This window comes from Acomys minous (assembly GCF_964271855.1).
Source record: "Acomys minous genome assembly, chromosome: 15".
NCBI classification, from domain to species: Eukaryota; Metazoa; Chordata; class Mammalia; order Rodentia; family Muridae; genus Acomys; species Acomys minous.
This window is the reverse complement of record NC_140497.1, coordinates 72,739,779-72,756,351: the sequence shown is the minus strand read 5'-3', so window position 1 is coordinate 72,756,351 and position 16,573 is coordinate 72,739,779. Positions and strand designations below refer to the sequence as shown.

At 39.5% G+C, this 16,573-nt stretch overlaps 1 pseudogene across 1 annotated transcript; it reads right to left on the bottom strand.

Annotated features, from left to right (window-relative positions):
- Positions 1–15,680: 15,680 nt before the first annotated feature.
- On the bottom strand, positions 15,681–16,293 carry LOC311584470 (large ribosomal subunit protein eL18-like; annotated as a pseudogene). Its single transcript has one exon. The product of its transcript is annotated as a large ribosomal subunit protein eL18-like (transcript).
- Between the last annotated feature and the right edge of the window lie 280 nt (positions 16,294–16,573).

Below are 16,573 nucleotides of genomic sequence, written 5' to 3'. Positions count from 1 at the left end.
TGACAAGGAAGAAGGAAGCTTGGCCAAAAAAAATATAATGTTCAAAGGAATTTTCATGGAGAAATTATAAAATTCCCTTTTTTTCCCCATTAAGAGAAAATAAACCCTACATACTAAACCCTTTTGGCAATGGTTATAAAAACTTTGAAACAAAAGGTTATAGCTACGTGTGTGTATGTATATCTATGTATATATGTATACACACACACACACACACACACATACAAACACACACACCAACAACAACAACAACTCTGAACCTCTGAGATTAAATTGTAGCAATGTTTTATTATAATCGGGTCAGGAATTTCTATAATTAGAGTCCCATTCACCAGCCCTATTTTCTCCCATTCATTGCCCATATTCTGCACCCATAAGTGTCATTTTAACTAATTCTCCCTACTGTAGGCTCTCTAACAGGAACACTGTGGTGAGCTGTGCACATCCTCACCTAGGTATCATGCTGTCTTCCCAGGTGGTTAGACGCACATCCATGGTTCCAGCCATCCATCTCTCCAAGTCCTCGCCAAAGCTTGGTGCCATTAGGTTTGCCATTGTCAACCTGATAATTAAAATGAAATGCTCTCTCTGTTTGTGACCTGTGGCTTGTATCTCCTGGTGAAGTAGAGAACCTAAGCCCCAGGGTGGCCTTTAACACGTATAAATAAAAGACACCAACAACTTTATTTTTTTTCCCCCAAAACCTAGGTCTTAACTGGGCAAACTCTCAACTATCTCACCTAAGTTAACCTGTCCATCTGGCCTCACCCAGCCAGCTTTTCCTCCCTGATCCACAAACATGTCCGTCTGTCCTCCTCTGTGTCTCCTGGCAAAAAGATTTCCTCTTTTCCCTTCCCAGAGTTCCTTTCTCTGTACCAGGAAGTCCTGCCTTCCACTTCCTGTCCTTCTGCCGAGCTAATTGGCCAATCAGATCTTTATTGGCAGGGGCTACATCCACACAAGACATCCCTCCACCTCATTATGGCTTACATTTGGCTCTCTTTGGTGACTGTCTTAGTAAGTGCTCTGTTGTTGTGGTAAACAAGAACAAAAGCAACTTGGGGAGAAAGAGGTTTATTTCAGCTTACACTTCTAGAGTAATAGTCCATCTCCGAGGGAAGCCAGGGAAGAAAATCAAGGCAGGAACTTGAAGTGGAAAACATGGAGGAAAGCTGCTTCCTAATTTCCTTCTTGCTCAAGCCAGCTTTCTTCTTGACCCGAGGACCAGGATCCAGGAGCAGCACTGCTCACAGTGGGCCTGCACCTCCTACATCACTTAGCAGTCAAGAAAAGCACTCAGAAGCACGTCCTTAGGCTACCATGTGGAGGCAGATCCTCAATCAGGATGCCTTCTTCCCATGTTCCCCTGAGTGTCAAGTTGACAAAAACTGATCAGTACAATCTGCATGAAAATACATCAGACAAACTGAAACACATTCTGACAAACAAATGCCTGGTTAAACTCCATTAACTGGGTGAAATCACCAAAGACAGAAAAGAAGAAAAGATAATATAGCAACTCACAAACATAAAGTTAAATGAAATACGTCTTGAATTAGGAGTCCAATACCATGCTATCCAGAGAAAAGACTATATTTTAGTCCATAGCACTAGCGTTATTTAGTTGTTTTGGTAAACGGACTATGGTCTGAAAGATGGAATCCTTAAGGGCAGCAAAGTGAGGCACCTATAGGATACTATGATCTCTGCAGTCTTCTAAATCTGCTTCTGTAAGAGTCTTATGAGATAGGCATTGTTATATTTATTTAAGTGCCAATGTTTTTTTTTTACTTTTATCATAATGAAGCAAGGTTATTTAGAATTAGATATATGATATTGCTAGTAAAGATAGAAATTATATATGTTTATTTCCTATGTTCTTGGAATATTCATGTGCTAGGAATTAAATTTGCTGGACACACACTGCATTGATTCTTACAGAAACCAAACTGTTCAGAAAGACATACCCTCTGTGGGATAGGTAGCTTAATTGAATAAGATTTATTCTAAGTAAAAACAGAGAAAATACAAAGAAATATATACCTGTACTTTATGTATTTTCTGTATCTCCAAGGGACCTTAACAAATTAAAATTATATGACATCATTTATTTCTGGTTGTTTGAATCCTGGAACCTTGAATTTCTCAAGAAATCTTCAAATAAGTAAATAAAGCCTGAGTTGAGCATGATGTGTCACAGCTGTAGCCCCAGCACTTGGAAGCTAAGGCTGAGGTGTTGTGTTACAAACTCAAGGCCTGCTTGCAGGCCTTGTGAGAGACTTTGCCTGAAAGACTAAAGTACACGTCATTATTGGTATTATTAATCCAAATTCATATGAATCATTTGACTCAAGATGGATCTAAGGAAGTGACAAAATACATAGCATTCTACTGTGGCACTCAAGCATAGCACAGAAAATCATGATCTCCCTGGAAACTTCAAGTGAAATAATTTTATAGAAAAGCAATGGTGTCTGAGAATTATTTAAGCTATATTAGAAACATTTCAAGTACTTATAAAAATTTAGTTATAAACTCTGAATACATATTTACACACATATATGTTAGTATATAAATTGTAGAATTTCAAGTATTATTTTGGATACTGATAAATTATATAAAGAAATATAACAAATTTAGGAACAGTTGCCCAGTTTGGCTTGTACAAACTTCAAAAGGTATTGCCGGTTCATTTTTTATATTGGTGACCTCATTTCAAATAGCTTAACTTGCTACAACAAGTTAAAAGGAAAACATATGCATTCAAATACTTTAAACTTAAATCTACAACAATTAGGTAAACTGGATATCATCTTTGTTAAAAATATTAAATATAATAAAGAATAAAATCAAGCACATTTTCTTAGTAACATCATTTTATTTGGTGTGTATTCATCATACATAGTGATGAGCATTGTAAAAACATTTTCATATACATCCTGTACTTTGACTACACTGAACCCACCTGTACATCCTCCTTTCCTTCTTTTCATCCCTACACGAACTAGTTCCCTTCTATTTCTCAAATGATCACCCTTATACTTTCATGCTATATATGCTAATGTATGTGCGTACATACATAATCTAGGATCCACATATGAGAGAAATGTGATATTTGTCTTTCCAATTGTGACTTATTTCACTTAGTATGATGACTTCTGATTCTATCTTTTTTCATGCAAATGATATGATTCTATTTTTCTTTACAGTTGAATAAAATTCTATTGTGTACATAAACTATCTGTTATTGGATACCTAGGCTGATTTCATAACTTGGCCATTGTAAATATCCAATAAATATGGCTTATAGGCATCTCTTTTGTACATTGACTTGGATTTTTTTAGGCCCTAGTTCCAGATTGGTATTACAATGTGGTTGTTCTGTTTTTAATTCTTTTATAACTCTCCACACTGATTTCCACAGAGCCAGGATAATTTACACACCCACAATAGTATGAGTTTCTTTTTACCCTCAATCTCACCAGCATCTGTTGTTTGTTTTCCTCATGTCAGCCATTCTGAAGGGTGAAATGGGATACCAGAAAGTTTTGATTTGCACTTCTCGATGACTAAGAATGTTGAACATTTTGAAAGTATTTGTCAAGAATTTGTATTTAATTTATTGAAAACTGTTTATTTCATTTGCTCACTTACTAATTGGATTATTTGGTATGTTTAATTTTTCAGTTTTTTTATATATTTTAGCTATTAGTTCTCTATCAGATGTTTAGTTGTCTAAGATTTATTTCTTCTTTAGTTGTCTATAGATTCTCTCTTCATTGTTGTTTCATTTGCTATAAGGAAGCTTTTTTAATTCAATATAATTTTATTTGTCAATCCTTGGAATTATTCTCTGAACATTACAGTTCTTTTCAGAAAGTTCTTACCTATGCTTATATCATGAAGAATTTTCCCTGTGTTTTCTTCTAGCAGCTTCACAGTTTCAGGTTTGACATTGGGAATTGACTATGTACAGTGAGAGATATGGATCTAGTATCATCCTCTAACCTGTGGCTATCCAGTTTTCACAGCAACATTTGCTAAATGTCTTTTCTCGATGTCTATTGTTGGATCCCTTCATGAAAATCAGGTGGACATAGTTATTTGGATTTATTTCATGGTATTTGATTCCATGCCATTGCTCTATATGCCTGTTGTGAGCCCACATTATGCTGTTTTGTCACAATACTTCTGTAGAATAATCTTAAATCAGGTGTAGGCATACCTCTAGCTTCAGCATTTTAGCTCATCTTTCTTTCTCTGTTCAGGATCATTTGTGTTTATACAAATATTTGAGTAGTTTTTTCTAGTTTGTGAATAATGTATGTAGAATTTTGTTGGGGATTATGTTGAATAGATTGCTCTTGTTAGTAGAGACATTTTCACAATATTAATTCTCTCCATTTTATTCACTATCCGTTAATAATTCAATAGTTATATTCTCTGTAATTTCTCTACTCATTTCTAGTTTTAGTAAAGTATAAGCAAATAGAACATAAGACATTACATATTTTACAAATATTTGTAAAAATCTATTAACATGCCTTCTATTCTAAAATATAGTTGATTTAAAGAAAGTTCCATGGATTTCTGAGAATACTATGGATTCCCTGCTGTTGGATAAGCATATTCTAATAGTGTCTGTATGTACATTTGATGTAAGATGTCATTAACTTTGATGTTTCTTTGAGAACTCTTGTGCAGACAATCTTCCTACTGTTGAGAATGAGATAATAAGGTTATTTATTATGATGATTTTGAAGTCAAATTGTGTCTTTACATACTGTAATATTTTTTAATGAAATTTGGTGTATATCTGTTTAGAATTGCTATCTCATCTTGATTTTTTTTTCTTATCCAATATAGTAGCACTTCTGTCATCTCAGGCAATCATCTGACTTAGCTGGGAACAACAACAACAACAACAACAACAGGAACCCAACAGTTGCATGTGTCAGGGTCTGAAATACATCACTACTTTTGCTTCAAGCCCAGCTTTCATGACCTCATGACCGTCTCTCTTAGATAATAAGGAAGCCAAGCAGGAAGGTCGAAGCAGACCCCTTCCTAGAACACATAAATTTTCTATGATTTACATAACTAGCTCTAAGATTTCCCCCAATGATATTGTGAAATCTTCCTTTGAGCTACATTGCAACCCAAGATGTTTCCATGCAATCTACTCCTTTATCGGGAACAAGAGCTACATCACCATCTGTCAGCTCACCCAGCCTCTCCCTCATCCCTTCCTATCTCCCACACACATTTTCCTTTGTAAACATCCTGCATATCTAACCTGGTGGTGACATCTCCTTCATGAAGAATTCAAGCTAACTCATATACCTATACATCCAAGCACAACTTCATCTGCTCCCAAGATCAATATCTTGGGAATATAACACTGCCCTGTGTTTCATCACACTAATCTCATGTTTCAGACACCTTCAAACTCATTCCCACCCCTAGCTCCATCTTTCTGGATGAACTTCCTTCTCTGTTCCTCTGTGTTCTGTTCTCTTCGGATAGGCACTGAAAGGGGCACAAATTTCAAACCCGAGAATATTCACGGAGCTGGATCAGCTTCTAGTTCAAGATACAGAGCATTTCAAGTTTATCAGAATCTTTTCGTATTTCCTTCTGGCCATATCTGTGACCCCAAGAATTTACCAAAGTTCTGACTTATAAAACCATACATTACTTTATGCAAACTTGTTTTAATAAGTATAAAGCTTTGGTCTGATTCCTGGTTTCAGCATATGCTCCACTGGGCGGGGGTGGGGGGTGGGGGGTGGGGGGGCTGTGGGAAGGCAGTATATCATAACTGAAATTAAATGTGGAGAGAGATACTCAACTTATGGTGCCCAGGAAGAGAATAAGAAGAAAAGGTTGGAGCATAAATATTTCTTTCAAGGGAGTGCCCTGATTAGGCCCCCATGCTAAAGGTCCAACTCCCAGTAGTGACACAGGCTGACAATCAATTAAGCTTTAGCACACTGGCCCTTAGAGGACACATTCAAGTCACAGCACTGGATCATGAGTCATGGTTGCCTCTTCTTTAGCATATAGGACCACATCTCACAGCTGCAATATTTGCACTCTCCCTAGCAGAATTTGATAGTTTTAGTTGCTCAGATTCACCCCAAACATTGATTTCAATTTAGCTGTTTTGATGAGTGTGGTCTTTATTCAACTACACAGCATTAATGCTTTGGAGGACATCTAATTACTGTCTCTGAATTTCACACCATTAGTGATTACCATTCATTGTGATTCATGTGATTACCATGCATAGTTAGTATGCATATGTGTGCGTGTACACGTACCCACATGCCACCATGCAAGAATGGGTGCAAAAGAGGCTTCTTTCTAATAGCAGTCCTACCCTTCACAGTGGGCTCCAGACAGTGGTCAGCCTTGCACTACAAGCATCTTTATCTGCTGAGCCATCTCACCAGCCATATTGTTATCAGCTTTAACCATGACATTTTTATTAAATTAAAGCTCTACCTTTGAGTCAAGATGTTGCTACTTCTACATCCTCCTTTAACGCATAATGTAATAGCTGTCTTCTATCCACCCTCCATTTTTGTACACATTGATGGACATCCTGACCACTCATGTAAATTGTAGAAGTATAGTGACTTAAATGTCCTCAGTCTCTCTCTCTCTCTGTCTGTATCTCTCTGTCTTTCTCTTCTCTCACTTACTCCTCTCTCTCTTTTTCTCCTCCCTCCCTGTCTCTCTGCCTCTGTATCTCTCTCTGTCTCTCTCTCTGTCTCTCTGTCTCTGTCTCTGTCTCTGTCTCTGTCTCTGTCTCTGTCTCTCTCTCTCTGTCTCTCTCTGTCTCTCTCTCTCTCTCTCTCTCTCTCTCTCTCTCTCTCTCTCTCTCTGTGTGTGTGTGTGTGTGTGTGTGTGTGTGTGTGTGTGTGTGTGTATGCACGTCTATGTGCATGCATGTAGAAGCCAGAAGAGGACATCTGGTGTTTTTTTTTTCTATCATTCTCTGCCTTGTTTAACTAAGACACAGGTTCATAATCTCTCACTGAACCAAAAACTTGCCATTTTAGCTAGGCTAGTCAGCCAGCAAGAACCTGGCATCCTTTGGTCTCCATTCTACAATTCTGGGACTACAGACACATGTGCACATGCCCAGCTTTTCTATGGGTGCTGGAGATTTTAACTCAGATCCCCAGGCCTGCAGAGTGAGCACTCTCACCCACTACCATCTCCCCAGCCTCTTGAATGTGTTCTCTAGACATGATCAGCCATGACAAGGTTTGTTTTTGTTACTATAGCAACAAGGGTGGCAAAAAAAGTGACACTTCTCCTCCTCTTTTGGCTCCAGGCTGTATGAAATAAGAACTTGTTTTTGGGTGATTCCCAGTTCTGTTGGCTCTGTAAAGAACACTGGTTTCTCTTTAATTTTGTTCAGGCTCCACACATGTCTTTATTTGACATTACAAATTGTCAAAATTATTCATGGACATTACAAAAATGAAGCCAAAAATCTCCTCATTCAGAAAGCAATAAGCCTCAGTGGCACGGATCCCATCATGCTTTGGATTGGAAAACAGTCTACAGAACTAAAAAAGTAAAACATGGGTTTTCCAAATTTTACAAGTGATCTACTTCTGCTAAATATGGTTTGTTGTTGGTGTATGGCTTGGGTTTTTCTTTTCTCTCGGCACTCAAGTGATCTTTATTTTTTTTAATATATTTTATTAATTTATTCATATTACATCTCAATTGTTATCCCATCCCTTGTATCAAGCGATCTTTAATTCTATGTGTTTTGGGTTCAGAAAGACCAGTGCAAATTCTGAATTTAGGCCTGAGTTAGCAAAGGAGGAGGATGGATGGATGGAGGGAGGGAGGAGGAGGAGGAGGAGGGGGAGAAAAAGAAGAAGAAGAAGAAGAAGAAGAAGAAGAAGAAGAAGAAGAAGAAGAAGAAGAAGAAGAAGAACTTAATTTGAGGGTATGTAACTGTTTCTCATAGTAGTGTGATGGGGTTTTAAGACCCAAGGAGAGTTAACATACACTAAAATCGAAAATATTGCACATGAAAAGTTCTATTCTGATCTCAGCAAGTTGCTTGTTACCCACAGTCATCATTAGAGTAAATCCAGGCTATGTGCTTGAAAAATATTTGTGTAACCACATCGGAAAGTACGTTAGCACACTGGCACATGTCACTCTTTCTAAGAGACATGCAAATGAGGTAAAACTTTAGGATTTTCATTTCTTCAGATTGCTTTTCCAAGAAGTGACCAGATGATTATTAGTTGCTTTCTAAATCTTTATTCTAATAATTTAGTGCTTTGGAGAATCTTAAAAAGATAGAAACATGACTTGTTTGTTTTATAGAGTTTAATGAATTTTACTGTGTGTGTGTGTGTGTGTGTGTGTGTGTGTGTGTGTGTGTGATATGTGTGTGTGTGTATATATATATATAAATAACTGTAGGTGAATATGCCACAGCATGCAAAGGAAGGTAAGAGGGCAACATTTTGGAATTGTTTCTATGCTTCACCATAGATTCCAGCCACATTATCAGGCTTACATGACAAGCAAAACCTTTTACCTTCTGGGCCATCTCACCAGCCCAAAATGAATTTCTTAAGATACACAATACATAGAATTATTACATTTGAAGGAATATAAGGTAAACTCGAGGGAGAAAGAAAGCAGAAAATATGAATCTGTGGGATATATGGACAAATGATATTTGACGGCCCCTTAGCTTCGCACTGCCCTGCCAACCAATGTTACAAAATGCGGACCATCCATCTATAGTTAGTACGTTTTTGACAGATGTAATCTAATAAAGATGATAAGAGCTTTACTATTTGCTACATGAGTGAGTACGCTACAGATTCTGGCAGGACGGTAGGACTGTTAGAGTCTGGCAAAGCCTTGAGCACGGTGCCTGGGTACAGCTTCATTGGCGTGTCCATGGTAGGGAGGTGATAGCTGGCATCCAGCCAGGCTCAACACAGCACATTAGACATTGTCACTGCCCAAGTTTCTTAGAAGCACATGCCTTTACGAAAGCTCAGACTTTCCCAGCACTTGTCAATGCTGTAGGATATAGAATATTCTGTTGCAGCTACAGCCAACGTTAATATTGATGAGTACTTTTTACTCAGAACTTAAGAACCCACTGAATTCTGCTATGTAGTGATAAAGACTTGAGCCAGCGGACCCAGTGCCAAGTTGTGGCTTGAGGTAATTTCCAACAAGTCCAACAAATTATCTGGATTTTAATTCCAACTATTAGACAGTATTGTTTTAAAATTATCTGCATTGCCAGTATTATCTGTAGGCCTGGCCAGCGATCAATCAAGACACAGACACTTGTTATATTTTAAAACACCCTTAGTTAACCTGGGGCAGGGCAGATTATCAATCCTCCAAACTACCTCCCAAAGTGGACAGGCATGCCACCTGCTTCTAATAACTTCTATCAAGCTGCCTCCCATCCGTAATCCCAAATACTTGCTAATGTTCTTCATCTGGGCTGGATTCTCCATCCACGCCGCTGGCCATGTGCTTCTCCTCCAGCTAACCCATGGCGGCCTTCCTCTCTTCACTTCAGGTCTCTCTCCTTCTCCCTTTGGTGGTCTTTCTTCTTCCCAGAATTCCTTCCTCTCCTAGCCCCACCTATCTCCTGCCCTGCCCAGGTGGGATGGCTTTTTATTAAGAAAAAGGTAAGTCACAGAGACAGTAAACAGTAATTAGCATCAGACCATCCCCCAACAAGACAGGATAATTAATATTCCATTCTCAAGTGTTGTGCTGCTAGTACGCTTGCCTTGCAAGCCTGAGGTCCTAAGTTTAATTCCCAGTACCTACATTTAAGCAGGTATGGTGGTAAATGCACACTTATAATTCCAGCCCTAGGAAGACAGAGATAGGCAGATTCTTGGGGCTCACTAGCCAGACATCTAAGTTACAGGTTAGTAAGAGACTCTGTCTCCAAAGAAAATTAGGTGGTATCTGGAAAAATGACACCTGAGTTGTCCTCTGGCCTTCATATGCTCACACATAGATGTGCACACAGCCAACAGGCATATGCACCTGCATACACAAACGTGCACACATATGAGTATACACTCTCAATGTGTTGTATTAAAATAGAAGCATTTACAAATATCAGTTGAAAGCAGGTATAGGAAGGTGACATGTGTGTAACATACAGTTCATTCTTCTGAGTCTTTAACATCAAAATTCAGGAAGAATGAGCTAGTTGTTTGTTCTCTTATGTTACTGCACTTAGAATAAGGTTTTGCTTTCACTTGCCGCCCAATTTCCCTTACATAAAGGGTTTCCTTGAGGCCTTTATGAGAAGCTATTGTTATTTGGAACATGAGTATAAACAGTTCTTATTGGTATCAAATTATATCAGACTATGAAATACCTATCAATACATACAGTTCCTAGTCTCTGTAACACACACACACACACACACACACACACACACACACACACACACGAATATTTACTACATTCAGAAATCTTTATACCCCAGGGAAGAAAATTTTGTATAGAAAGTATTTTTATTCCTACTCTTTGCAGCAGTGTAGTACTAGCATAAAATATGCACTATTTGCTCATCATTGTCATAGAAATTCAAAACTAATTTTGTGATTACATTCAGCAGTGACTTTCTCAGTGACTCCTTGGACATGGAGAGATACAGCAAAGATGAAGACAGCTCAGCACTACAGAACCCTGAGAAGCTGCTGCTTCTTCTTCTTCTTCTTCTTCTTCTTCTTCTTCTTCTTCTTCTTCTTATTCTTCTTCTTCTTCCTCCTCCTCCTCCTCCTCCTCCTCCTCCTCTACCACCACCCCCTCCTCCTCCTTTTCTCTCTCTCTCATAGTTTTATTATTACTATATTTTTATTTAAAACAAATTTAACTATGTTTTATCATACTCTTCCTCTCCCTAACCCTAACCACCCAACTTTCAGTTCTTTCTCAAACAAAACAAAACAAACAAACAAAACAACAACAAAATCATGAAAACAAAATAAAACTGCACCCAAAAGAAAAAGAAAAAAACCCTTCAAGGTGTAACCCAAAAAAAAAAGTAGACAAAAAACTGTGGAGTCCACTATATATTGGTCAATTGTAAGTGACAATTCAGTTGTTAACCTTTACTTTAGTGGCTAAGAATTCTCTTTCTTTCTTTCTTTCTTTCTTTCTTTCTTTCTTTCTCTCATTCTCCTTCCTGCTTTCCTTTCTTCTTAAAAATATAACAAAATATAATAATATAAAACTAAAACTATCACATTGAAGTTTGACAAGACAAATCAACAGAAGAAAAAGGGCCCAAGAAAAGGCTTAAGAATCAGAGACCCACTTGTTTGCACACTCAGTCAGAAACAGTATAAAAACACTAAACGGGAAGCCATAATATGTTTTGACAATTTCACACATGTCTTTTGATTATCCCCACCTTCATTACCTCCTCTCAGTCCCCACACTACAACTGACTTATTTCTCTTCCCAACAAATCCCCGAGCTATTTCCCTTTGTTAGGTTTTTTTTTTGCTTTGTTGTGGCTCAGTGGGTTGAACTAGGGTTCCCAGCAGAAGCAGGAGTGGACAGGAGCGCCTGGGACACAGGCAATTGAACAATGGCTACGCGCCTGAAGAACTGACTCCCCCATGCCAGCAACTATGAACTGTGCCTAGCTCCTCGGAGAGAAGAGAGGCCTCATAAGTCTCTCTTTGATCTGCCATGGAACATTGACTGACTCATCACAACTTGGGAAGGTCTTATGCAGTAACCACAGATGCCGTGAGGTCACAGTGCAACATCCATGCGTGAGTTTCACAGCAGCTTTCCTCTCCATACTCGGGCTTTTATGTTTTTTTTTCCCCCAAACCCTTTCTGCAGTGTCCCCAGATCCTTGGAGGGATTGTAGCTGTCCCATTCACAATGAGACACAACCAGAGACACTTACTGTCAGCACTTTAGCCAGTTATGAGTCCTTGCATTTACCATTGCCCACAAGAAAACAGCAGCTTCTCCGACAGACACTGAGAGAAGCATTTATCAACAGGCATAAACATACTCAGAAGACAGTTTAACTTTGCGGGATTCTCCTCTGTCGCCTATGACCTCCCTACCATGGGCTTTTGACCAGAAAGGTCCCAGTAATAGGCCAGAATTCTAGGTTGCAAAGATGGCCTCACTGCTGTCACAAGGCAGTTGGTCACCCCCTTAAGCATCATTCCACTAGCGCACCAGTAGGCACACTCTGACTGGCAGGTCGGCACCGTAGAGCATACAGGAGTCCCAGCTGAGTGGGACCACTGATGGATTTTCTTCTGCAGCAGCCTGCGTAGCGCCTTCAGTCACTTGAAAGCTACCCAATAAGAAGGAAGCGTCCAGCCAGCTTGATACCTCTGTTTCCTACAACTAAAGTGTGTAGTGTCTTCAACAACAGGGTCTCCATTCAAATCCCTAGCTTTTCAATATTATTCCAGTTAACTCTGCCTGTTCCTCTTCCCCGGGCCCCACCGCCATCCAGCTCCCCTTAAACCTTTCCACTCCCCTAGCGTGGCCCCTGTACTCTCACATCACATGACCTCCGCCATTATCCCCTTCTTTAAAGTCTCCCTCCCCCCACCTCAGTGGCCCTTTTCTAGCTTTCTGGACTCTGCTGGCGTTCTGAATTAAGCACCCAAGTCGAAAATGTAAAGGTGGCCTCCATAATGAGAGAGAAGAAGTGGCATTTGTCTTGCTGAGCCGAGCTTACTTCACTCAGTACGGCATTTCCAGCTCCATTCGTTCTCCTGGAGTTTTCATTTTTCCTTATGAGCAAAAGTCCATTGTGACTATGTGCTGCATTTTCATTATCTGTTCACAAGCTGACGGACATCTAGGATCATTCGGCTCCCTAGGTAGCATGCCTGGAGCAGCAAGCAGCGAATGAGGATATGAAAGCATCTCTGTGCTAGGAGGGGATCTGTTGTGAATATGCCCAAGAGTGTCATAGCTGGCTCATATAGTAATTCTATTTTTATCTCTTTTGTTTCCATAGTGGCTTAAACAACAGTATACAAGGATTCCCCTTTTTGTCACACCCTGGCCAGCATTTATCATCGTTTGTTTTCTTATACATAGTCATTCTGACTGGAACGAAATGGAATCTGAAAGCAGTGTGAATTTGCATTTCCGTGATGGCTTGAACGGCTTTTGAACCTGGTAAATTTTAAAGAGCTCATGATGACTTGTGCCATTGGGAGGAAGGGGTAAGGGAAGCAAGAGAATGGATGTAAAGGAAGATAGAAAGACAATTTATAACTGTGTAAATATTTACCTACACAACATGGGGAAAGAAAACATAGACAGAGCCAGCCTATGCTTAAATTGGAAATTTAATACAGTTAGTCCAAATTTAAAAATACTTGAATATTTTTCACCTATGTCTTTTTCAAGACACACCCCTTCTAGAATATCTGTTTCTGGCTGTCAAATTCCTTGTTTTGGGGGCTAAAGGAAAGAGCTCAACCTTGTGTTAGAATTAAACTAGAGGCCATTCTAACCAGGCAGAAGCAGACAATGCAAAAGGTGAGTGCAGGTACCAGTCAGGGATGGGACAGGTGGTGCGGCAAAGGGTTGGAACTGGAAACTTAAGTCTCCATTATTATTACCTCTAAAGAACAAGGGAGGGATGTAGTTAGAGAAAAAAAAATTGAAATTATCCAAAGCCAGAGTTTCCAAAACAGAACACAATCCAGGAAATTACATGATCCTAGGAGAAAGTCCACATCACATTAACGTTAATGTGGATCTTTGCTTTGGCTGACTAGCTAACAAGCATTATAGAATTACAGGAAACTCTACATGAAGCCCCTCTAAGTGGATTGAGTCTTCATATTTCATTCTGTGTCTATGTCAACCCATCTTTTTCTGTCTTCACATGTCCCCGGCCATGTCTTTTGTTTTGGTTTTTCTACAACTTGGAGATTTTAAAAAGTTCTTCTAGAAACAAATTGGTATTAGATGAGAAACAAGTAGGTATAGGCCCTTTGTCCTATCAGCAGAGACCTGTGAAAACGGCACCCAATGTAAGACGAATAAGATAGGAAATAAACCATAGAAAAGCAGAACACACTGGGGTCTTCTTCTTTACTCAGATTCCTGGGTAGTTACTTACTTGATCCTAACAAAAAATTTTACAGAAGGGACCACCTGAAATTCTGCAAAAGGACCAAATCCAAGAACAGCTCACTAGAAGAGTGAACAAATAAATTCAAGTGTCTGTGCATGCGTGTGCTCACTTGCACCCACACATACATATCAAACTGAAAAAACAAAGAAACGAACAGAGAGCATTGTTATAGGACTGATTTTTCAATGTCATTTGGTAAGATGCTAGACAAAAGAGTATATTGTCTTGATGGAAAATAAAGATGATGAAACCATCACGGACATTTCCACTTCAAGCATACCCAGTAGTGCGTTGCACAATGTCTTTAACTAGCTAGAAGGGTCCTAGGGGATCCTAGAAACAGAATTTCCTCAATAGGATCGTTCCTGACAGTTCAACCTATAGCAAGACTTCCTGGATTTGAGAAAGCTTGGAAATGAGCTAAGTCACAAAGCTTGGCCGGCAGCTGTCAAGAACTTTTACAGTGTGGAGGGTGTTGAGGAAGACGGTGCACACACATCTGGATGAGGCCGCTGGAGATGTGTGAGCGAGTACCCAAGCACCAGCAACTCCTCACTTAGATGCAGTCAAATTACAGCACAGCACAAGCAAACAAGCTAAATACGCTCCACGAAACAGAGCTGTTAGATACATTCAAACCACTTCACCCTGATATTTTTTTTTTAAGGATACTTAAATATTCCTCCAGACATGGCTGGGCTTTGAGTGTAAACTTCTTTCATTGTCTTCTCATCCTTTTACATCAAAGGTAGCAATTTTCCGTTTTTCCCATACATTGATAGTATGTCTTATAAGTTAAATTAAAGGATACTGTGAAGTATACCATAAGCAGGCTTATAGTGAAAACTTCAGTGACTGTCTTACCATCTTTATTTTCCATTAAAGTCACTTATTCAAGTTAATTGATTGAAAACAGAGAAATCAGTATTTCTTTATTCATGAGTTGGAAAGCCCCTAACTGCTTCTTCTAGTTTGGCCCAGTATCTCTTCTGACACTTTGAAAAGTCCCTAGTTGTGGTATACAGTTCCTGCAAATATAAACTATGCAGCCAACCCTGGCTCACTGTCAGGTTTTCTTTGTAAGGATCAAGTGGAGAAATTTCTGTCTTAGGAAACTTTCTGACTCTTGTAGAGTTGGTAGATCTTGAGAAATTTTTATTTACCATATTTCTACCATAAGTAAACTGGATTTTCACAGTTTCTTGCAAAATTCACACCAAAAATGACCCACATAACAAAACATTTATTCTGAGGTAAAAAATAAACCTTATTATCAAAATCTTGATAATAAAATATTTTTATTTTTAGATAATTTAACTGCTAAATCTGTTTCAGAGTGAATTTATAGCTAAAGAGTTTCCAGTTGTTTTCTAGTGCCAGGAAACTAAAGATGCACTCATGACATCATTTGCCTCTTTTATGATGCCTAGATTAGCTAAACTAGAGAATATTACCCACAGCTATACTTACTTATTGCTATATTGAAATCTTTCTCTTTTTTTTAACATTCAAAGCTCTTTTAATAACAGTAAGATCCAGAGTTAGTTTTTGTAGTCTCGTCTGGCCCTTCAGCCTCTGGCACACTCAAACCTTCCGCCCTTGGAGTGGACATAGGGTTTGGTGTTGCTGTGTTGGGTCCCTGGGGCCTTGCCAAAACGCTGTACACTTCCCGGCCCTTCTGAGGACCAGACAGGAGGACAGTGCCTCAGCCTTTGGGAGACTCCAGGGCCAGCTGTGGAAGTGAGGATCTTACGCCCAGCCTTGAAGATGTGACTTCGAGCCAGGATGCTCACGCACAGTGCACACACCTTCAGCTTGGGCACTTCCGGGATCCTCACATCATCTGTGACTATCCCCACAACTACAGCGGTTTTGTTTTCTTTGCCAGGAAGCTTCGTCTTTCGGGTCATGTGTGATAGGGACAGAGGTGGCCGCTTGGTGTGACTCATGAATGACCTTTTCAGCACAACCTGAATGAAGGTGGAGTTCGTTCGTCTGGCCGGAAACCTGTATAGCTTGATTAGCAGCAGCTGCCGTTAGATGCCCTGGCTCTTAAGCTCCTTGCACCGAACCTTTTGGATCTTGTTGTGACGAATGTCAACACCCATGATGGCGCCCCCTGCTCGGCCAGGTCCAGCGCTATATTGAAATTTTCTTAACGTATTTACCCAAAGTCATACCGCAATCATACACAGCACTTTCCAGACAGATAACTTCTTTACTGGATCATGAAATGTGACTCAAAGTCCCCGTGCAGGCTTCATGTACTAGGATGCTCTTTTGTTCCCGTGACCTGGGTAGCACATCGTCACCAAAGTTCATTTTACAGTACGTTCCAGTTCATTTTTTCATGCCGATGACAGAAGACACCAAAGCATCACTCTCTTG